The sequence below is a fragment of the Anser cygnoides genome, chromosome Z (assembly GCF_040182565.1).
Source record: "Anser cygnoides isolate HZ-2024a breed goose chromosome Z, Taihu_goose_T2T_genome, whole genome shotgun sequence".
In the NCBI taxonomy this organism is placed as follows: Eukaryota; Metazoa; Chordata; class Aves; order Anseriformes; family Anatidae; genus Anser; species Anser cygnoides.
In genome coordinates this window covers 36,339,229-36,362,602 of record NC_089912.1, presented here as the reverse complement: position 1 = coordinate 36,362,602, position 23,374 = coordinate 36,339,229, and the positions used below count along the sequence as shown (strand labels likewise).

The 23,374-nt window shown below is 35.5% G+C and overlaps 1 protein-coding gene and 1 long non-coding RNA gene across 2 annotated transcripts in view; both read right to left on the bottom strand.

Moving 5' to 3' along the window:
* CHSY3 (chondroitin sulfate synthase 3) overlaps positions 1-23,374 on the bottom strand; it is a 180,818-nt gene that overhangs the window by 79,904 nt on the left and 77,540 nt on the right. The gene's annotated exons all lie outside the window — the stretch shown is intronic.
* Positions 1-23,374, bottom strand: part of LOC125180880 (uncharacterized) — a 78,015-nt gene that overhangs the window by 52,806 nt on the left and 1,835 nt on the right. The window contains exon 1 of the long non-coding RNA XR_007159807.2: positions 1-23,374. This exon is cut by the window's left edge and continues 28,883 nt beyond it; it is cut by the window's right edge and continues 1,835 nt beyond it. This is a non-coding gene — a long non-coding RNA (uncharacterized lncRNA).

The window sequence follows — 23,374 nt, the reverse complement described above, 5'->3', positions numbered from 1 at the left end:
GAATGGTCAATATTCCATGTATTTCTCTATCATGGAGCCTGAAAGGCTACCAGAAAAATAGTTAAAGGAAAAGCAGTGCAGCCCTGCATCTGATTTAATGAAAGCATTTTATGAAAACCCTCTTTAAGGGCTTATAAAATTAGCTCACAGGACTAACAGGAGGCTTTAAATATGCATAATCCATTTCTAATCACAGGTAGGCGAAGTTTGCAGTTATCCTTTAGCCACTTTCAAGAACAACAATCTCTCCTAATCAAAGTGTGTATTAAATTGAATAAAAACCTACACAGGGAAATATATATATATAATTTCAAACTTTAACAATAATCAAAAGATTTACTTTAGAATCATCTTGCTGAAACAATATTCTCAGATTCCTAAGAGGTGATTCCAATCAACATCTGTCCTTTCTCAATGAACAGAGATTGTCACTACCACAGCTGAAAATAGAGCCTATGCAAACATGCATGTAGTCACACAACTTTAAAACAGACATGCAATAAGCTTTCACCCTTGTTTTCTAAAACCAAGGTGCTTCTTTGGAATATCATTCCAATCTATTGTTTATTATTCTTCCTGACTTCTATGTAAAGAGCTCTGAATTTAAGGACTTCCCGTCAAAAAGAATGTACAGCTTCCACTTAAAACATCTACCAGAAAGATTACTCTTTAGAGTAACTTTAGAGTATTTGAGATACTCCTCTCAAATGTAAATTTATTAAGGATCATTTACAGTGTATTACCTACTGCAAGCTCATACTGTTTATCAGTAGGTCTCAAAAACCATCTATGCAGTGATATTTGATGTATATCATCAACTATATCATCAACTTCATTGCTTTTATCCCTGTCTTAAGAAAAAGTAGCTCCCATTGCCTTCACACAAGAAACAGTCATCATGCAAAGTTGCAAAGAGAAGAGACAAGGTGAACCGTATTTGCTGCCTAAATTTGCTGACAGCTGCTGGAGTGCTTTGATTACAATGAGAAATCTGACCGCAAGCCAAACAATTATCCAAACTCTATTTCTGTAGACTTAACTAGTCCAGAAGAACTAGAAGTCACCCTTCTTAAATATAAATTGCAAAAATGTTCTTAAGCTTGTGGTGGTTTTACTCTACTGGGCTACTAAACTCCACCACAATTGCTCTCTCACTCCCCCTCCTTAAAGACAAAGGGGAGAAAATATGTTAGAAAGGGCTCAAGGGTTTAGATAAGCACAGGGACATCATTCAACAATTATTGTCACAGGCAAAACAGACTCAGCATAGGGACATTAATATAATGTATTGCCTACAATTAATATAATTTACAGATTACAACAGTGAGAACTAAAAGCAAACTAAAAACACCTTCCCATCATCCACCCTTTTCTACCTTCTCCTCTTGAGCGGAGCAGGGGAACAGGGAGTGGGGGCTGTGGTCAGTCCATGACGTTTGGCTCTGCCACTCCTTCATGGTCACTCCCTGCCCCTGCTCCCCGTGGGGTCCCTCCCACGGGATGCCGTCCTTCCCGAACTGAGCCTGCGCGGGCTTTCCACAGGCAGCAACTCTTCAAGACCTGCTCCCACACGGCTCCGTACCACGGGGTCCATCCATCCCCCAGGAGCAAACTGCTCCAGCACGGGTCCCCCACGGGTGGGCGGCAGCTCCCCCCAGACCCCCTGCTCCTGCGTGGGCTCCTCTCCACGGGCTGCAGCTCCGGCCCGGGGCCTGCTCCTGCGGGGGCTCTCCATGGGCCGCAGCCTCCTCCAGGCCACATCCACCTGCTCCAGCGGGGGCTCCTCCACGGGGGGGCTGCAGCGTGGAGATCTGCTCCGTGTGGGACCCATGGGCTGCAGGGGGACAGCCTGCTCCACCAGGGGCCTCTCCCTGCACAGGCCGCAGGGGAACTGCTGCTGCCTGCCTGGAGCACCTCCTGCCCTCCTGCTGCACTGACCTGGGGGGCTGCAGGGCTGGCTCTCATTCCTCACTCTCCCAGTTGCTGTGGTGCAGCAGTTCTTTTCCCGTTCTTAAATATGCTCTCAGAAAGGCACAAATAATATCACTTGTTGGCTTGGCTCTGGCTAGCAGTAGGTCCCTTTTGGAGCAGCTGGAGCTGGCTCTGCTCTGACATGGGGCAGCTGCTGGGCTCTGCTCACAGAGGCCACCCCTGCAGCCCCAGTTACCAAACCCTTGCCAGGTAAACCCAATACAAAACTTTGTTGCCACTTTCATCATCTTTGGAAAAAGAAGAACAAAAACAAACAAACAAAAAATCATCTAGCAAAAAGACCCTCAACATCCCAGACACAATGTTTGTTGCAGTTCCTGAGTACTGAAGACTCCTACTGGGCTGTATGAGTTGGCAAACTTCTAACACATAGTTATCAATTAAACTAAATTATTGCAATTTCTCTAGCAGACCTTTCTTTCACAGCCATTGCATCATACCACTGGAAGCTTTGAAGATCTGAAGTTTATACTATTACCTGTTGGCTCCAGCAGTACCTTATCCTTACTATGCTCAACTGTCTCTTTCTCTCTTTTGACTTTTTAAGTTATTAGACACATATTAGGCTTTCTTAGTTTACAGGATTCAGCATAAAAGATATGGTTGTTCTTAGTGATGCTCACAAAATAAAAAAAGAACTGATGCAACAGCAAGCATATGTATTCTGCAGGCCTCAACTGACAATCACTGCTATAACTATTATAAATAATAGTTTACGGCCTTTAAGAGAGGTCAGGAGGAGAAAGGAGAAGTTAAAAGTTCTTAAAGTTTTATTCTTAAAAACACTTAAACGTTCCCCAAAACATCTTCAAGTAGCAGGTAAAAATATATCAGAAGTCATGCTGATACCTTTTATACTACAACAAAAATGCCATTTGTTTTTATTTAATGAGAAGTTCAGACAACCTAGATGCATATGACAGGTGAAGAACAATTACTTCAAAATCGATGAACCAAGTTCTTACAGGAATATTCTTGGTGTCCATTAATTAAGACTTACCCTTTGCCCAATTTTAAATTAGCTGTTTCCTTTTTCAAATTAAAGTATGCTGATATCTTATTAATTGCACGTATTAATTGGACTGCTCTAAACATAGACCAAGAAGATGAAGCTTAGGTGAAGGGGTACCAAAGACAGCAAATTACTTGTCAAGTGTGGCCATTTTATGCTACACTTGCTGGCAGCTTTTCTCTGCAATATGTCTGCATATCGTTAAACAGTATATTTAAGAGGTCCCTAATGCACTATGCTATGTATAGAGAGGAGATTATCCAATTCAGAATACTGTTCCGGGATTATTCCTTTAGTTTTGCGAATGTTCTTGTTCTTAGATTTTGAAACCCCTCTCCTAAATTCATGTGTTTTCTTTAACATTGTATTTGCCTAAATATCATCAAGATACAATTTAGTAGAGTGTATGTGAGACAACGATGATGTAATATTACCATATATAATTCAGCACAGAATTTTAAAGTACTCAATGGCCAAACTTTGCAACATCCAGTTCCAGAAGTCAAAATTTAGTCAGTCCTTCGATAGCGTAATAAGATAATGGAAGTTATAACAACATGAATAATATTAATCTCTCTTATTAAACAACACGGTAAATGAGATATTCTATTCTAGCTGTTTTATAAAAAAGCAGATCTTACAGAAATGAACTCTGCAACAAAAAGAAAAGTATCTGAGCAAGAAAGAATAGTGATATGGTGGGTAAATTCAAAGACACCTTAATCTGACATATGAAGGAAAATTATCCCATGTGAGGAGCGTGGCTAAGATGCAAAATTTAGGCAATGTACATAATGTCTGAAGTCTCAGGATAAAACACTTAAGGAAACAAAGAGTAGAATGAATAACTCTGCAACTGGTGTTCAATTTTCTTATACATACCAAAATAGAAAATATGTGGAAGGTCTTACTGACATTGAATTCAAATAAAATATTTTTTCACTAACTTCAACTGTGTAGGTACCAAGGTAAGGGAGGAAAGGGACCAGTACACTGCAGTCAAAGGTAAAATTGGTATAGAGTGATGAGGAGAACAGAACTGATCTGAGTTTTCAAGCGATACACTAGTGGGGCCAACATCAAATTATTCACCGTGGTAAAAATCTTGTTACCCTGTACAAGTCCTGTCTCAGTATCTGATAAATAATAGATAGGACATAACACAACAATCTGTGCTAATTTAAAAAGGCCATGGGCTGCCAGGTAGCACAGCGGATGGGATTTTATATAGCCAAAGAGACATAAACAAGCCTTACTGTAGCTCCAGGTTTTCCAGTAAATCTGAAGTGCTTAAAGTCAACATCAATGATACAGTAAGACAGAATCTTGAAGAAATCATTAATTAAAGGGTTGGGTTATTTAGGAAGGATATTCTATCTGTAATTTCACACACAGTCCTCATGCAACATTTTCAGTGTTCAATTTTAAGTCACTGTTTTGAATGCATTTTATGCCCAAACAAGATTTTTTTTTCATTTAATGTGGTGCCCTCCCAAACTATCTTTGCGTTACTTATTATTAGGAATTGATGTATATAAATAGAATTCTAAGGCTACAGATAAAAGAATTTTACAAAGAACATAACAGCTATGAGCTAAACACATTTCTTACAGGCAGTTTATCCAATAACAGAATATCTAGTGTTTCACAAACAAATTATATTCATTTCAGTATTGTTACTGGAAAAGGAGAGGAGAGAAAGGAGAGAAAAGAAAATAGATTGAAGAAAGAAGAAAGAAAAAAAAAAAAGATTATCCAAGAAAGAACGCATTTATTCTGAGGAAAGCTTTCAGCCGAATATTGAATCTGTACTAAACAAAATTGTTACACAGGTCAAGTTCTATTTACAACACATTATAATAAAATCAGTCAAAGAAGAAAAACCTTCCAGTGCACTTCTGTCCAATGTTCACTGGCCTAGAAGAAATAGAAGGCATATATACACAACCCTGTTTACAACACCAGTTAATGAGATATCTTCTGCTGCCTACAATTGCTTACACTGATAGGTCTGTAAATAAGCAAAACTGAAAAAAGAGAGTATCTCCATTGTCATTGCAAAAACATTTGCCAATCTGAGTCGTAAGGGTACAGCCAGTTGCATTCATTTAATACCCAAGTCACCTTTTCATTATCTTTGCATTACACAAGAATCACCATGAGACTAAAATCAAAACCAAATGACAATCGAGCTTTTTTGTTAAATTGGTACTTTTGGAATTTATTCATAAGAATCTTAAAGAAGGAAACAATTCCAGCCCTGGTTCTTTTACTGTCTTTCACAATAAAATTTCAGAAGGAAAAACAAATAATAGATGCAGTTTGTTGGAACCTCATCTTTTTCACCTTCCTTTTCTCTCTATGGTAAAAACAATGCAGAACTATCCATTATGCTGGAAGAGCAAGGAATATTGTCTTTAGAATATTTGTCTTTTGTTTTTATCATAAACATGAGTATTTTCATAAAGGAAGAGAAAGAGGAGGAGGTAAAGAGGAGGAGGTTATACGTTTTACACAGTAAAGTGTTTGTGTTTTTTTTTTTTTAAATATATACACACATTCTTAATAAAAAAAAGTGAGAAGAAAAAAAAACATATAGATTTTACCATTAAAATCAGAATTTTATTTTGTTTGTAATCAACTACTCTAGAAGGCTTAGAGAAAGAAGTAAGTCCGAGGTAGAAAAAAAATACCCTAACTTGTATATCTATCCTGGTGGGAAAGACATTTGCTTCCAGCAACTCTTCTCAAAGGAATATAAAAATATAACCTTAATTTAATGTTACAAGATTACTGAGGCCACAGTGATGAACTATCTATCAAAAATAGAAATTAATTATGTTAGGAAGTTCTAAGAATATTTTATGATTAATCATCCTCTTCATTCACCCAATGAAGTCAATCTATGCAGCTTATGCTCCTTGTGTTCCAAATGTGCAGTTCACACATCAAAAGGATAAACCAGCTGCTACAGTAGAGACAAGAACAAACATTGACTTCTATCAGTGTTTTGGGTAATTATGGTATATTCCAAGATTAGAAGAAGAGCAAGGATGTCGTAATTATGAAGACAGTAGTAACCAAGTCATTAGTGCAGACATTATTGGTTGCAATTTATTTTTCTCTTATTTCTACAAATGCTTTTTACATCAAAAAGCTTTTCCATTATGTGATGTCTGTACTTGAATCTCTAGAGCCTTTATAATATCACTGTTAAACATAAACAACCTTTTTCTAATTGCTATTATTAAAATTAACACAGCTTGTTTAATTTCTCTTAAAAGTAATGGGGACTAGGAAAACATTAATAAAAAGAACTCAGTTTGTGAAGCCACTTCCTAAAAGTGAACTACTTCATCAGAGCACTGATAGCTATAGCTCTATACTGAAGCAGACTTTTTTTTTCTAAATTAGGTTGCTGCTAAAACCTAAATTGTAGAGATAACATATAGTTGAAACGGATCTGCAAATTGCTTGCAAAAGAACATAAGATGTTAAAAACAGACAATACTACCTTTTGAGATATATCTTTTCCATTAATGATAATTTTGTAAACCACATTCTAAACTATAGCTTCAGGGTTCTTGCTGTTTGGAGATAAAAATGAGATATGCTAAACAAAGCAGAAGAGGAATAGCATAAAATACAAAGATATTCTTGCACTTCTTATAAATGCCACACAATAAAACAAAATAATTGATAATGGAATATTGCAGATACTTATCAGATCCTCTTCAAAGAAGAAATAATTCCCAGTTTAGTACAATGTTGAAGCCTGCCTACACAAGTTAGTTGAATGAAATAGAATTTAAACCAGAAGAACTGAAATAACTTCTATATACTTGCACACACATATCTATATGTGTGCCAATGTATAGCCAAACTCCAACTGAAATACTTTGAAGCTGGATTAAACCAGTGCAAAATGAATACACAGACACAAACAGGAGGAGTTAATTAGGAATTTCTCCTCTAAAGACAAGATCTTGATGCATATTTTACATCCATATATCAGAATCCACAAGACATGCATGATCAGAATTGCTATTTGAACTAACTGCCGAATACAGTGACTATGTAATTTCCAACACTATTTTTAACGTAAGTAAGTGCTTGGACTGCATGCAAGCTGACAGTTGTTAATGATTACATTATACAGATATTTTAAATAAATTACTTAAAACCTAAACAAGGATATGCCTAAGTGCATTTGTAATATTAACAAACAAATACTAATCTGTAACATTGGCAAAAAGAACCACGTAACTAACTACAATTCACAGAAAACTGGCTTCATTGCAAAGATTCTACTTATCAAGTGTTATGTGTATTGTTTCTAATTTTCCATGTTTATTTTTGAAGTCATCTTACAGCTCCTGGCTAAGGAAGAACATAGTTGCTTCCACATTTAAAATGTTTATCGAGCTGGCCTCAAAAGGACAGCTTTCCTGTTTGTAAGTAACAGAAGATCTCAAGTTATATACAATGTCTCTCAAGAGAAATTATTCAGTGCTACAGTCCATTAAGTGTTTTTATGCTAAATGATCCTTAAGAGAGTCTCAAAATCTTCTATTCACTTTTTTTCTGCTGTAACCTGAAGAAATTAACAGCTACAATTATTACATGCTCTTAAGAAGCACAAGGATTTTTATTTTTATTTTATGTTTACACAGTGTCTAGCAAAAGGAAAATCAATAACCTTCTAAGCAGTTTCATCCTGTAAACACAGTATAATTAAATATATCCATTTATTGTGCTTTTTACATCAAACGTTTGGTGACTGACAATGCAAGTGGCCACTTTAGGGCTGGACCACAGATTCCCTTAAGGGGTAGCTATTTCAGCTGACATAACATCTCATTATTGCAAGAGACTTTTGCCCCCTTCATGAATTAGTCAGGCTACTTAAGTTAAACTAAAGTTTAAATGAAACCAGCTCATTTTCATTATAACAGGACAGGGTGCCATTCCAGGAACAACAGTGGCAGACAAAAGTGACCTTCCCAGGAATGACAAGGGTAATAGGGTGCAACGGCCTTCAACCTGAATATTTATAAAAATCTCAACTTTCCTTTTAAAAACAGTATACTGTTTTATCTCAATGCAGAGGCACAGAACAATCATGGACAAGTATAAAAATCTGAAAAGCCTTGGTACCAGATTGTCTACAGCCAAAGTTGTGGTATGGCAGTGTAAAATATTTGTTGTATCATCACTTTTATTTGTAACTTTAACAATTCTGGATATTTAATTCATGTTTAAAAACATAAGTCTTGTGAGTGAAGCAAGTAGACACACTGAGATGAAATCTAAAGATGAAGTCAAAGTGCACTTCAGAAAGCTTCCCTTAGTTAACTTGAAAGTAATCTTTGGAGAGTATGCTTTCCCACAGAGTACACCTAGGCATGGGCACAAGCATTTAGCTGTACATAATTAAGCTATAGTTAATATATTAACTAGAAAAATATTTCCAAGAAGGGGGAACTCAGACTTCTAATACTAATATGGAAAGATTAACTTCCAAAACCAAGAAGAAAAGAGATTTGGTTTTCTGTGATTATTATTATTTTGTTACCATGTAATCACTTAAATAATTAATAAACTATTAAGATCAGTCTGTGTACCTTTGAAAGCACTAGCATTTACTGTCACCAAAACATTCACATACATCAAACAGTTCTTATATTCAAGAGTGCCCATTTTTATTATGCTAATATCCTACGCCTCTCTTGTTAGTAAAAATCAGCAGTAGAAAAGAGAAGGGAGAGAGGCTTTTAACATCAAAAGTAACACAGTGCTATCTTTTAGCTTTCCATGAATACCCCTCTGCCAGGCTTTTTGCTCTCATACGTGATGGGGCACAGCTCTAACCGGTGGAGTCAGCCAGTTTGCTCTAAGTGTCCCATAGCTGCCATCAGACACTTTCTGGGTCAATAAATTGTGTTCACCATGCTGAAGCAAGGATGTGCACAGAAATTAAACTAAATCACAGGATTTTCAAGATAGCAACATCTTAGCACATAGGTAACAGTTCAGCAAGGTCTTGCAAGACTGAAGAAAAGTATTCACATGGAAATATCCAACCTTATGCAAGGTAACCATGAACTAACGTGGTTTTTAGCTCTCCTAGATTTTGAGGAAAATGAAGTCACTTCATTTCAGAAGCAGTGCTAACACACGCAGTTCATCTCATTTTAATGACTTATAAACAAGGAAACAGCTCCTCTATGGCAGTAATCTAAATATCATGGCCTCCTCATCTTCTCAAAATGTTCCTCATTCTAATCTCAACCTCGAAAAAAACAAGTGCACTTAATTCGGGGTGCTAACACTCTGGATGATGCTTAGAATGGTATTCACTTTACAAGAAGGGGAAATGCAGCTATGTGGCAAGATCAGCTTTACAGGAAGCCTTGCTAAAAGACTCATTTCTCCTCTTTATTAGTCTGACCACATGGATGCTATCTTACAAATATGTGGCTATGGTTAATTTTGGGAGGAATGTTATTAAATGTTTTAGAGCATTTCAATTAAGAACATTTTGGTATAGACTAAAATAATAGAAAAAAGTTGTAAACTATATCATTATGGTTTATATCACTGATTACTACTGGACACACAAAACTGAGTGAGCAGCAGTTGACACCAAAACACATTTAAAACATTAATCCTTGATAGCATTTCTTTATGTTTTTCTATGAACACACGAAAGCCTTTGAATAATGAATAATTAATATGTCCAACTTCAAGCATGTGAACAGACCTGCCGGCTGTGTTCATCCAGTCATGCCTAAGACTGAGTATTAAAAAAGCCTGCTGAGTATGTGTCTTTGGCATTTGTGATTGAATTTTGCTTTAGAGAGAACTGAAATTTTCTCTTAGCTTCACAGCTGGACGACAGTTTCACTCCCACAATCCTAGATAAGGATTTAGGCACACACCCTGATTACATTTAAAATATTGACACTGCATTAAAACAATGTACAGTTCTCAGCATGATGTGAAGCTGATTATTCAAACTATTATTAGTAAAGTTTGCATTTGAGAAATACAGGATAGTGAGCTCTATTAATTAGCCATAGTACAAAAGCTTTAAATCACAAATATTCTTAGGTGAATACTGTACATTTGTACATGTTTCTTACATAAAGCTCCCAAATTTACCTTCCCTTTCTGTTTTGTGTTGTTTTCCATGTACAGAGTGTTGTGATAAACATTATTTAGGCAATATATGTATATAAACATGTTGTGACAGATTCTATAAGAAAAGAAAAGTGTTATGAACACTCAAAAACTCATTGTAACGTTGTATGGTGTATTCTTCTATGGACACCGCTTTTTAGTATATTTTTTCTTATAGTACAATACAAAAAAATTTACAAGAAAATACTTGAGGAATCTTTGTTACCATCTAGAAACACTAGTGACAAACACAGAAGTACCAGTTACTTTGTTTTGATCTGTTAAAGAAAAAATAAAAAAGAAAATGTTAAAGAAAGTTACTGAAGAAGACTAATATTTCCTCAAAAATAAACAGCTATCACATAATAGCTGAAATAGTACGTAAGATTCTTTAAATGAATACATAGTGTAGTAAGTATTGCCAGTAGCTTCTCCACTTGTACTACTACTCCTTGTAATTTCTATCAGAAGGAGCACCATTTAAAACTTACACAAATTATAGCTATAGATTGAAAATAAAAGCATGCATTACTCAGCAATACATTGAAAGGGTGCAGTTAATATCTACGGATGTCTCAAAACCCATTTTTGTGTTTCATCTAATGTACTTAAATCAAAATGACACCCTAATTCATTCTGAAAGTTTTTCGTTCTGCAAATGTAAAAAGAACACTGCTGGGAAACAAAAAGAATTGGCCTGCAGATCTTCTAAAGTGGAAAAAAAATATTACTTGCTTTCACTAAGAAAAAGTAAATAAATCAATCTATAGATTACAAATGTCTGTAGTAAATCTAAACACCACATACATCAGACTGCTAAGAGTTACCTAATCACAGAAGAATAATGCATATAGTATAAAATATATTTTCTGTTAATTCTTTTCTAAAATCATCAAAGTGTATCTTTGAACATCAAAATTCTTATAGAAAGAGTCTTCTTATTTCTGATTCTTAAAATTCAAACTGAACTCATCACAATTCATGAGACTGTATTTTGGAATTTTAAGTTTAGAAAGTAAAAGCATATCTGGTTTAAGGAAAATTGCAAAAACAATCAACCTGGAAGTTATTAGATTTATTGCAAGTCTGTGCAATAAACTCAAAACAAATATAACTGAGCTTGAGAAAAAACATATTCACAATAATTTTTGAAATTTATTCTAAAATTAGATGCAGGAATTATACTGTATTCACAGAGCTTTTAAGGAGTTTTCCACAGTCCTGTGGTTAGAAATTTCAAAACATTAGTTTAGTGTAGCCAGGGTCTGAATATTAAGCTTGCAAATCATTTTAATAGAAGATGAAATTATAATGCAACATAGTAGAACCTTTCAGCTGTATTTCAAGGAAAACTCTTCTTAGTTAGTTTACCAATGAAAAATATAGATGCTACTTATGCATCACCAAAATGCTGTCCAGAGAGCAGCATTCTAACTGAGAGGAGCAGAAATCACCCATCTAACTCAGATGCAGATTGATAAAGCAGAATTAAAATGGAAAGAAGTATATCATTTTTATTCTCTTCCACCAGTGCCTTTAAGAATTGCAGAAGCCTGAATAAATGAACTGAATATTAACTAGATCATTGATAATTTTACAATTACCAGCCATGACTTCATATAAGGTAGCACTTCCATTTTCCTTTTGCCTTAAGAACATTTTGTAGGCAGCCAGAGAAATATGAACATCTAGCAAATCCCTGGATACTTTCATTTTCTTTTATTTTAAACTGACTTTACCTGGAATTTCAGTTGATTTACTTCACCTGTCTGAAAGATTCTTGATTAACTCCACCTAAAATCCTGATGCTCTGTTTTCTGTAACAGGCAGCACACTAATTTGAGGGAGATGGAATCCTGCAGTACTTTTATAAGTCACTATGTGAATGGTCATTACAGTTCACGAGTGATTCACCTACTGTATCTACTTCAAGTTCAAAAAAATGTTCTGTCCCTTACAACTTAAAACAGTGAAAAGGATAAAAGTACCCCTGTTTCCATAATGATGTATAGAATGATGTATAGAATAGTTCCGTCTGAAGGGACTTTCAAAGACCATCTAGTCTAACTGCCTGACCACATCACAGAATCATAGAATGGCTGAGGTTGGAAGGAACCTCTGAACATCATCAAGTCCAACTTCCCTGCCAAGCAGGATTACATAGAGCATGTTGCACAGGATGGCATCCAGGCAGGTTTAGGTTTTGAGTATCACCAGAGAAGGAGACTTCAAGACTAACCAAAAGTTAAAGCATGTTATTGAGGGCACTATCCAAATGCCTCTTGAACACTGACAGACAACCACCTCTCCAGGAAGGCTGTTCTAGTGTTCCACCCTCCCAGTAAAGAAATATTTCCTTCCATCCATCTGGAACCTCCCATGGCACAGCTTTGTGCTGTTCCCACATGTCCTGTCCTTGGTTCCCAGGAATCAGAGTCTGGCACCTCCCTCTGCCCTTCCCCTCCTCAGGGAGTTGAAGAGAGACTTGAGGTCACCTCTTGGCCTCCTCTTCTCCAGAATGGACAACCCAAGTGCCCTTAGCCTTTCCCCACAGGACATTCAGGACTTAAGAGAGCACTTATAAGCTATTCAGAAATCTGAGTACAAAAAAAAAAAAAATGTTGGAAGAAAGGTATTATTATGCAGATTAGGACTTAATCTGGGAATTTAAATTTGGATTTCACAGGCTGGAACCAGCAACACCTGCTGAGTCAGAGTTTGCCAAAATCAACGGGACTGACCTGAATAAATTACCACTTTATTTAGGTCTAAGTTAACAACAAAATCTGTATGATCAAAACCAACACAACCAACAAGCATCTTTCAGTGATTTGGCCTATTCACAGTTCATTTGCTACTGTAAATCTGTATGACTACTAAGACCAGAGTGACAAAATTGTCCAAATGTCCAAGGAGCCCACATGAAGGCATTCCCCACCAGCTGCAAGGCCCTGTAGGCCACACTGCCACGGCACTTGCGCCCAGACCATTTCAGCCCTGTTCCTGCCCATGTGTGCCCATCCAGTAGCAGCTCTGACAGTGACCACTCTGGCCACCCTCACCACAGGGGTTTCCATTACTCTTAGAGAAGGATATCTGTTTTAATATCTGTAAAGTTGCTAAATAACAAATAAATATTTTCACAAACACTTTTCATTTTTTCTCTAAAAAGAGACATAGCGTGTTCAGCTTTCCTACAGATATGCAACAAATGCTGTTTCAATTCTCTTAAAAAAATGGTACGACTTCCATAAAACACAAATACATTTCTTAATGCTTTAAAAAAAATTCTGGCACATGGCCCAGTCTTTGACCAATATATAGTATACATTTGTTTCATCCACCATTTGGGGCATGTTATTTTAGAGCAAAAGTAGTACTCATGAGGAGGCATACACAGTTTTTAAAAACTGTCTTCTCAAATCAGAGATTCTTCAGTCTGGAAGGACTCATTTAAATATATATTTTTTTCCTAATGTATCAAATAATGTCTCAGAGCTAATTCCATCAAAATAGAAAATTGATAAACCAGTCAAAAGAAATACATGGAGATGATGCTTTTCAGGTGCAAGCAAAAGCTATCCTCTGTGTCATCTTAACAAAATGGGAAATGAGAGATAATGAGGAGGAAAGAGGAAGGCCTCTCCATGCCCCCAGTTTCTCTTTACTACAATTTTTTAAATACTAAAACATATCTCACTACCCACTCACTAGTAATCTAATTGCCCACTCCATCTCATGCCTTAAGTAGGGTTCTGCAAGAGACCAAATGCAGGTGAAAAAGGCATTTTCATAATAGTGTTGGCTATTTTCATAAAATAGCACATCATTATTAACAAAAAACTGAAATAAAACACACACACACAAACATCCTGAGATCACCACAGGAAGAGTTGATTCAATTTTCTTTAGGTGACTTTTAGACCAGGTACTAAATCTTATGAGGAGAGACAGTGCTCTGTTCTGGGTAATCCTGATCCCAAACATCACACTGGATACAGATGGTAGCTGATCAGAAAGCAATTTACATAAGAGACATCATGTCCAAACATTCACCAAAATGCCAGCATCCAAGATATTGACTGCAGAACAGCAAATCGTCCATTTTCGCAGAAAATGCAGTAACCACAGATTCAAAAACTAATGGTATTATAACAATACAATCTGACTACGCATGCCCAATGTTTGATGACTATGTAATCAAAAAGAATCTAAAGACAGACCTAGCATATGGTGCATGGTTCAAATCCATGTCTATAGTTAACACAAATCTTACATTCTCCCCTTCTACTCTATTGCATACATATTCATTTGTGGGGATACCCCCATGCAAAAGTTTCCTTAGGCCTACATGGTCATTTATAAACACCAGTGCACACAGATGCCAGGTATTAATACTGGGTAGCAGAATAGTCTTTATTTACTTGACAAAATACAGATATATTCAAACCTCCTAAAAAAATCCATTTTTTCTGAAAACACTCCCTACTTATTTACCTCTATTTGTGGAATAAAACCAAATTTCAAAGCCTGGAAAGTCATCACGAAATGAATTCTAATCCTCTGACACAGTATCAAATACATTCATCTATATTGAGAATGCGCAGGTTAATCCAAAGATAAAAAATGTAATTTGTAAATTACAGCCATACAATTTCATGAACCGCATTCATAAAAAGTGGTTCAGAAGAAAAAATTAACAACTGAAATGAACAATTCAGTTTAGCTCAACAAGATATTACAGGCTTCATACACAGATTCTTTGGAACTTTGAATTCTTGACCGAGATTTGATTAGATTTTAATAATGCATTCTTCAGACTTAAAACATGGAGACTCTTTATCATTTTGCACTTTTCTGTGCAGAAAATTTTGAGACTTTTCTATCACTTTCCTCCTAAATTCCTCAAGGACTCTTTTGGGAACATGGACATACCACACTTCAGCATTTTGAGGATGACGTAGAGAATCAGCAATATCACTGTGGCAGCTATTTCTATATGACACCTGGGACAGAAAGACAGGTTTTTTTCCCGCATCTCTAGCATGATGCACTGCCACACTGAGACAACAAAGCATCTATGGGGCTTCGGGTTGCTGAAGTGGGCCCTGCTTAACAACAAAAGGGGATCCAGTTGACATGTGAATAAAATCCCATATGAAGAAGGTGGTTCCATGCTCACTTTCCACTAGAAGCTAGAGGTGGGAGTAGCCCAATGGCCAGGGCTGCAAGCCTCCCTGGGTACAGCAGAGTGTTTCCACCACTTTCTCACACTGCTGAGGGACCTGCAGCAGTGACTCACGGTGCATTACCTGCAGTGAGGGGCACAGGAAGGCACTCTCTTTTGCTGCACCTTCTTTAGAAACACAGCAGAGATCAACAGAAGTTCCTTAGAATGCCAGAAAAGCATCAAAAGCTTTAGTATTTTCCACCAAACTATTCTGCTCACAAGGTAATATATACACAGTCATGATTTGACATACTCTCAGCCTTGTACCCTCAGAGGACCCTCAGAGGAAAGATCTGGCAGATTATTCTTCAAGATGCACAATTAACTCCAGCCTCTGATCTATGCAAACTGCTTTCCCACACAATATTCATATTTAATTTGAAATGAAACTATCATTTTCACAGAGTTCTATAACCAAATTTAATAAAAGTATCTACATTTGTGTGAACCTCTACAGAACACCTCAGCAACACCTATGGAGAAGAAAGCTACTTTCACGTTGCATATGGCATTTGAGATTCCCCACTGATAGTAGGGAGATCCCCTGACTGCTAGCAGGGAGATCCCCTGACTGCTAGTTTCCCCAACTGTATTATTGTGACTTTCTTTACTGTCTGAACGTGGGCTCTAACCTTGCCTGACAAATCTGTCTACCTGAGTTTTAAGAAGTCCCTTGGTTTCTTCCATATCTGTCTATAACAATTCTTCCATATAAAAAACTTTAGTCTTACTATTACCAGTCACTCAACAAATAGTGCAATTTGAAAACTTTGTTTCCTAGCCTGAATGTTGACAATTAAGACTTTTTAAGACTTTTAAGACTTTTAAGACAATTAAGACTTTTTGTTCATCTTGCAACCTGCCTGAATTTTCAGAATAAGGTTATACTTTCAGAATAAGGTCACTCATTGGATCTTCTTAACCCATCTGAGACACTGCACTATTTAAAATGTATGCAGGGTAACAGATGTAGCCCTGCTCCATTTTTATTACCACCTACACTCACTGAAACTCTTCTACAGTCAGCAGTTCTGCAAAGCGTCCCCATATACCCTGATCCTAGATCTGTGATGATGTAATTTTACTAACACCTCCTTCAGGATTGGAACCCCACTGAACTGGGCACTGTACACACAGAAAGACATGATGGTTTTTCTATTTTACCTCCAAGCCTCTTCATAAAAATATTAAGTTAAATACTCCTTTACTGACAAATATTCAGGTTGCTTCCTCAAGAGAAAGAAGATGAAAAAAGTATTGCACAGCACAAGATTATGCAAAAACAACATACTCTTTAATCTTGCCCCTTCTAATTATTGTAAGCAGGTCATCAGATGAAGATTAAGTACATCCTGATATTCTTCACAAGCTTGCTTCCAAAGTAGAGAATAAGGCCACCTACAAACTGAACAAACCCTAGGAACAAGCATTCTAGAGCATTTTAAATAGAAACGTTTACAAAGTTGGAAACAAAATTTCAGTGTTTCTGAGCTGGAAAAGAAAAGGAGGAATCTGTCAAAACTAGAAAAGCTAGCTGATGCCCAAGTTGAAATTTTCTCGAGGGGTAGGTTAAAATTCCAAGGTACCTCTAATAAGAATAGCGTGCACACACTTCTACTTTACTGCTGTAGTTACTCATTCCAACTCTACTTCATGATTTATGAAGCCTTCCTGCACAATAGATGATCATTAACAATAGGAAAAACTGAACCTTTTTCTTTTTTTTTTTTTTCTTCAGCATTAAAACAGGAATATCTATGAAGTGTCTTTTAAAATCCATGGTTAGAAATACTATTAAAAAAATGTCATGAATATTTTGATTGAGTTTTTCAGCTTCTTCCGATTAAGAACTGAAGAACAAAGCATTATTAATGAAGTGTAAATTTAGAAATAAAATTCCATTTTCCTAGCAGATCTTGGCACAGGTGCTGGTAACGTACACCAGTATTTAGAGAGGTAAAATCAAGAAAAGTTTTTCCAAATGTGATTTCTCTGGCTGAAGACAAACGTCTTGAATTAGCAATTGCTCTCATATTTTTGTCTCTTTTTCACACATGGATGAGCTGGAGAAGTGCATTTAGCTTCTAAATACATACAGCTCTTATTTCTAATTTTGAACCAAGTCTAACTTCAGACAGAAGAACAAACATTTCATCCCCTCTTTATTTCATGTAAGCTACATTTTGAAACTGTCTACATATGCCTACGTCATTAGTAGTGCTTGTAAAAGCTTAATGAATTTTGAAATGCAATTTTTTTCTTTTGTGTACTTGCAACTTTTTTGTATATTACAAACCTAATTGAGTGTTTATAAAACTGTTATCTTTTAGTCAAAACTCATATGAGTTTACTTTCTACCCCATCTAAATCCACATAGACAACCACAGTTGTGTTTTTTTGTTTGTTTTTTTGTTTTCTCTTATACACAGTAACACTAAAACATCAGTTTCAGCTGTGTTGGAAAACACATCGTCAGTTTGGCTGATGAACCTCTCTACAACAAGAGAATGCTAAGACTTATGAAACTTAAATCATAAAAAAAAAAAAATATTTTATTATACTCAAAGACTATCTAATCATCCTATTTATGACATACTCCTACACACACATCTTAAAGCCTTTATAGTTCTGTGAAGTGAGAACTTTGGATGTGACATGTGACAGCTATGGTGACATTAAGAAGTAGAAAGAACCCACTGTGCTACTTGACTCAGTGTACACTGTCTAATAACTTCAGGTAGAAATTGCAAAACACACTTACTGAAAAAGATAAGAGTTCAAGACTGAAAATCAAAATTTGCTTTCTTTGTAAGAGCAGTATTTGAAGGATTGCTGTCAACTTTCTTTTTTTTTCTTTTTCTTTTTTTCTTTTTCTCTTTCTCTTTCTTTTTCTTTTTCCCTGGCAAATGCTGGATCCCAAGTCCTTCCCCAAAATAATCCTAAACTACATCCTCCAGACTGCTTGACAGAATCAAAGCCTGACTTTAGCTTCTTGTTGATTCCTAAAGCCTCCTTCACAATAATAAACTTTCTCTCAGATTCACAGACACTGAGATAGCTAAGTTTTTCAAGTCAATCAAACTGAAATTAAAATTACTAAAAAAAATCCCTGCATTTTTCTCCTAAAATAAACTACAGAAGAAGAAATATATATATATTGGTTACAATCAAAGCTATTATGAACAGATGATCTGATGTTAATATCAGTAGCTGACATATAATTACCAAAAAATTTCCTATTCATTTGAATAACTGCTATGAAGATCCAAATCAGTATTCAGCTGCCCCTGTAGAATAAAACATTGCAACTTCCTTTCTTTTTCCTAGAACTATTTTATCTTTTTCTTAGTATCACAACTGATCATAGGAAATAATTCCATTCTTCTAAGTCAAGTACTGTTTTCTATTTTTTTCTTTTAACTTTTCTTTTTTTTCTTGGTATCTCAGTGCTTTGGCTCCTTTTGTTGTTGTTGTTGTTGTTGTTGTCCCTTTCCATAAGCTTTCTTTTTGATTTTTCAACTCAGTTCTATAGAACTACTAATTTTTTTGTTAAAGAAATTCCATTCAGCCTCTACGTTCAGCTATTCTGTTGGAAACAAAAACTTGATTGTAAGAGATCACTGAAAAAAAAAGTAACCTATCCTCAAAAAATAAAACAAGATTAGAATAAAAATTACTGCTATTAATATTAAAGCACATTTAATTAAAATAGAAATAGGAATAGGCATGGTTTGCTTCCTTTTGTAAAGGAGGTACAGCACTTGTTAGGGCAAGAGGTAACAACCATACTTGCAGATACTGAATTTAGCTACCCCATGATCAGATCCTCCTCTCCTAAGGATAACTCTGTATACTTGTCATTTAAACAGAAAACATATCCAGATTCTTTCCTCAAATACAGTTTGATGCAATCAGCACTAAATAACTCACTGTTCTTTCAAATAAGCTTTTGATAAGCAGGACAACATCTGGCTCTGAAATCTTGGACAAGGTCAGAAACAGGTAAGAAAACCTAAGTTTTAGTTTCAGAAGTGAGTCAGAGAAGAGAAGCTTCTTTTCTTCCATTAAAAGTGAAATTGTTCATTTGCATCTACCTGGAACTCTGCCAGATCCAAATCAGAAAAAGAGTTTGAAGTTTATCAATGGTTGGCCAAAGGGGTAACTACATACACATCAGCTAATCGTCTGGACTAGTACTGAATCAAGTAAAAACCTAAAACATAAAAAGTAAATTTAAATTCATTGATCAGAGCTTCTTTTTTGCTTCTTTATTTATAAAGGCTTCAGTAGAAAATATGGTCATTGCTGTAGCCATGGCTCAATTCTGAAACAACCACAGCTTGCTTATCTATTTAGCACTGGAAAAAGGTAAGAGTATGAATAGCAAGTAAGATTCAAAGTGGGTTAACACACAATATATTTCTAAGTACATACTCTTGAACTAGTATTATCATTGCTGTTGTCCGATTCTGATTATGCTCATTTCTTTCTGCAGTGCTTTTCTAAGATTTCATTAGCAGATGTATTATCTGACAGCATTTTAAAGATTTTTACAAATGTTATCAAATAGGAGTCATAACTTTGTTTCCAAATTAAACTGGTAAAATCTTTGAGGGAGAGTATTATGCACAAGGACTGTCTAAACTCATGCTTAGTATTATGCTGAATAACGTTCAAGCACAATGGAAAGTTTGCAGTCCAATTCCTACCAGGACTTCTTTTAGAGATGTTTCAGAGATAATGTGTTCCTTAAAGTCTCAACACACAAGCCTAAAATTCCTTGCCCCAAAAACCAAACCAAACCAAAAAAATCTCACAAATAGTTGAAAGGTATAATTCAAAAAATGCAATAATGAAGCTTATGCAAATGTGTCACTGTAAACAGACTGCCAAATTAATATGGACTGCTCTGGAGAGCAAGAACTCAGAGGGCCAACTACAATTTTCAAGGAAAAAAAAAAGTCCAGCCAAGTAAATAAGCTGTGATGTCTGGCATATATTTCCTGACACGTTACTTGGAGGTAATTGGGATAAAGTGGCTCTTAAAGTCGATGCATATCGCTCAAGCAGTTACACAGCAGTTATTGTCCCCTTCCTTTTCCATGCAAACACTTCCCATACACTTGTAAGAAAGGGGTGCTCAGAACTGGGAGATAGTATGCATCTAGATGAATCTATCCCTAAAGAGAAGGAAGAAAGCATCTGTTACACATACTAGGATGAAGGAAAAATGAAATCATACATTTGTAAGGAAGAACTCCAAACATTTCTCTCTTCTCCTCTGCAATTTTCTCATCATCACATCGATAACCACCTTTTCTGATTTACTGAATTCCATGCCTATTTCCTTACTATAAACCAGACTTCTTAGAATGCTAATTTGTCATCTCCATTACCCTGCTTTGAAATATTCCAATTATGACTCACACATTTTCATTTAAGAAAATGAAAATGCAAATTCTAACATTATTGTACTTTCCACACATTTAATGTAAAAGACTAAGCAACCACAACCCTAAGCAAACTGAGCTACCAGAATCAATCAATGGGATATTTGTGTTATAAGAGATATGTTCAAAAGGTTTTTTATATACACATTTTTTCGATGGATAATAAGACAATAATCAGAGAAGTTCATACAGAGAAACTTCCCATTTATTGACATGCATGATACCAAGTTAGATTTTTCCACATCAGAGTTCATTTCTCTTGTTAATATTACAGCAATGTTGATGGAAAAGACGTGTACATTTAATAGCTTCTTGCTCCAATCCAGCCTTTTAAACAGAACTGTTCAATAAAATCCATCAGTTATACCTCTGCAAAACCAAGAATCTGCTTTTAAGTTAGTAACTTAATTTTGTTGATAATAAAGAAGGAAATAAGAACTATTGGCTGAACACATCTCCTTTGGAAAGAAGCAATATGTAACTAACATCAGGGTCACTCAGTCGCTATTCAGTAAGCTTTCCTCTGTCAGTAACTCAGGTCACAAGCTTCAGATCAAAACTGAAGTAATTGCTTGACCAAAATCACAGGTTGCATTTGAAAAATATTTAAATAAATCATAACACAAACAAAAATTCTAAAAAGAATTTCACATGACATGAAGAAAGGATTTTCAGAGTTCACTAAATGGACAGAAATCGACTGTAGCAAAAATCAACTGTTTGATGGAAGAGATAAAGATAATTACTTTTTTATTTGGACGAACTTATTAATTTGAAATGACTTAAAAATATAAATTGTAATAATTATTGAAACAAGTAAAGAATCACTTTTCCATTTTTCCTACAAAATCTATTTAAATTGAAGTTTATATAACCTTCTCAAAGCCCTGAATCAAATTAATGGTCCTATTATTATTCAAAAGACCAGAACCAAACAACAACAGAAATGTGAGTGGTTTATAAATTGTCTCTTATTTACTATACAAGAGTAACTAACAGATGGTATGAAAAAGTATTATGAATGTATTTCTCTAATTTTGAATATTGCTATTATAATCTGGATCTGACACAAAGATACTTTATTCAGTATATTTTATTTGCTTTGTTCAGTTTGGGATCTGCCTCTGAAGTTTTTGTCCTTAAACCAGTTTTATGCATATGTGCTTGCTACTTGCATCAAATGAGGAATAGTAGAAATCTTACATATCTGTGCACCCTGTCACAGTTGACCCATGCACTCAACATTGCATCCCATACCTAAAGAGAACCAAAATTACTATAGTAGCACATGCTGCTTATTTTATATATTAAGTGTATACAGACACAAAGCAAGATGTTTTTTCAACAGCATTCATAGTCATACAACTGTTGAAAAACTTTTGATTCCCTAAAGAGGAGTTAACTAATACTAAACGATTAAATATGCCTCATTTTGAAACGTTAATACAAGCCAGAATTAGTTCTATAGCTAACTATAAACAACTAAAGCCATGATTTAGGGTGCAGTGAAAGGGTACTGCAAGCTGATGGAAAATGTAAGCAGGGTACCATTCATTGGCAAAGAACATAAATGAAATATGAAAAGTTAAATAAATGTTTTGGGAAAAAAAATGCATGTTCATCTGTAATCTCTGTGGATATAACCTTTATCACATCACATACTAGGTTTAAAGAGTTTGTTTCCGTAGATTAAATATAAACTAGTTTGTTTTTGTTTTTGTTTTTGTTTTTGTTTGTTTGTTTGTTTGTCTTGTTTCACAGAACAGGATCCAGAATTAGAAACTGTCTGATGGGGAATTATCATGAATAGTGAAGTTCATATTCAGTTTTCCAGCATACAGTACAATGAAAACCTCTATCGAACTGGCAACAACACAGTCTGGCTCTGTCTTTATAACTCCGTAACCAAAGACTTCAGTTACTCAACTGTATTCTCAAAGTCTATCATTCAACTATATATGAAGTCTCACATATCCCAACTTCTATTTTCTGTCAATTGTGTTCAATACCAAAATATTAGCAATAGCATATTAAGTGTTAAGTTTCAGTATTTTCTTACTGGCAACATTACACATATTCCAGGAACTGTGAACCAAAAACACACACTTCCTGCAAACCTGTATTTCCAAAAATTATTTGTCTTGGAATCAACATACTATCTTAAGATGCTGAGGAAATCGAAATGGTTAAGTACTAAATCAGAATTTAAAAATCAAGCAAAATGCCCAAAGAGATAAAGCTTACAGCATATAACATATGTGTATTTTTTTGTTGTTTTGAAACATGACATTTGAATTTTTAATCCTATGTAAGCTCACTTTTAGATCTAAGATATCTGAATATTAAGGTAAGACAACAGGTAAAGCAAAGAGTAATAAAAATGTAATACGTGCTATTTCTATCTTGCCATAAATGCAGGGCAACAGCACTGGCAATAGCACTCTTTCTAATCAATAATTCCACTGAAAAGTAATAAAAAATGATGCTTCTGAGCTTCCTCAACCACAC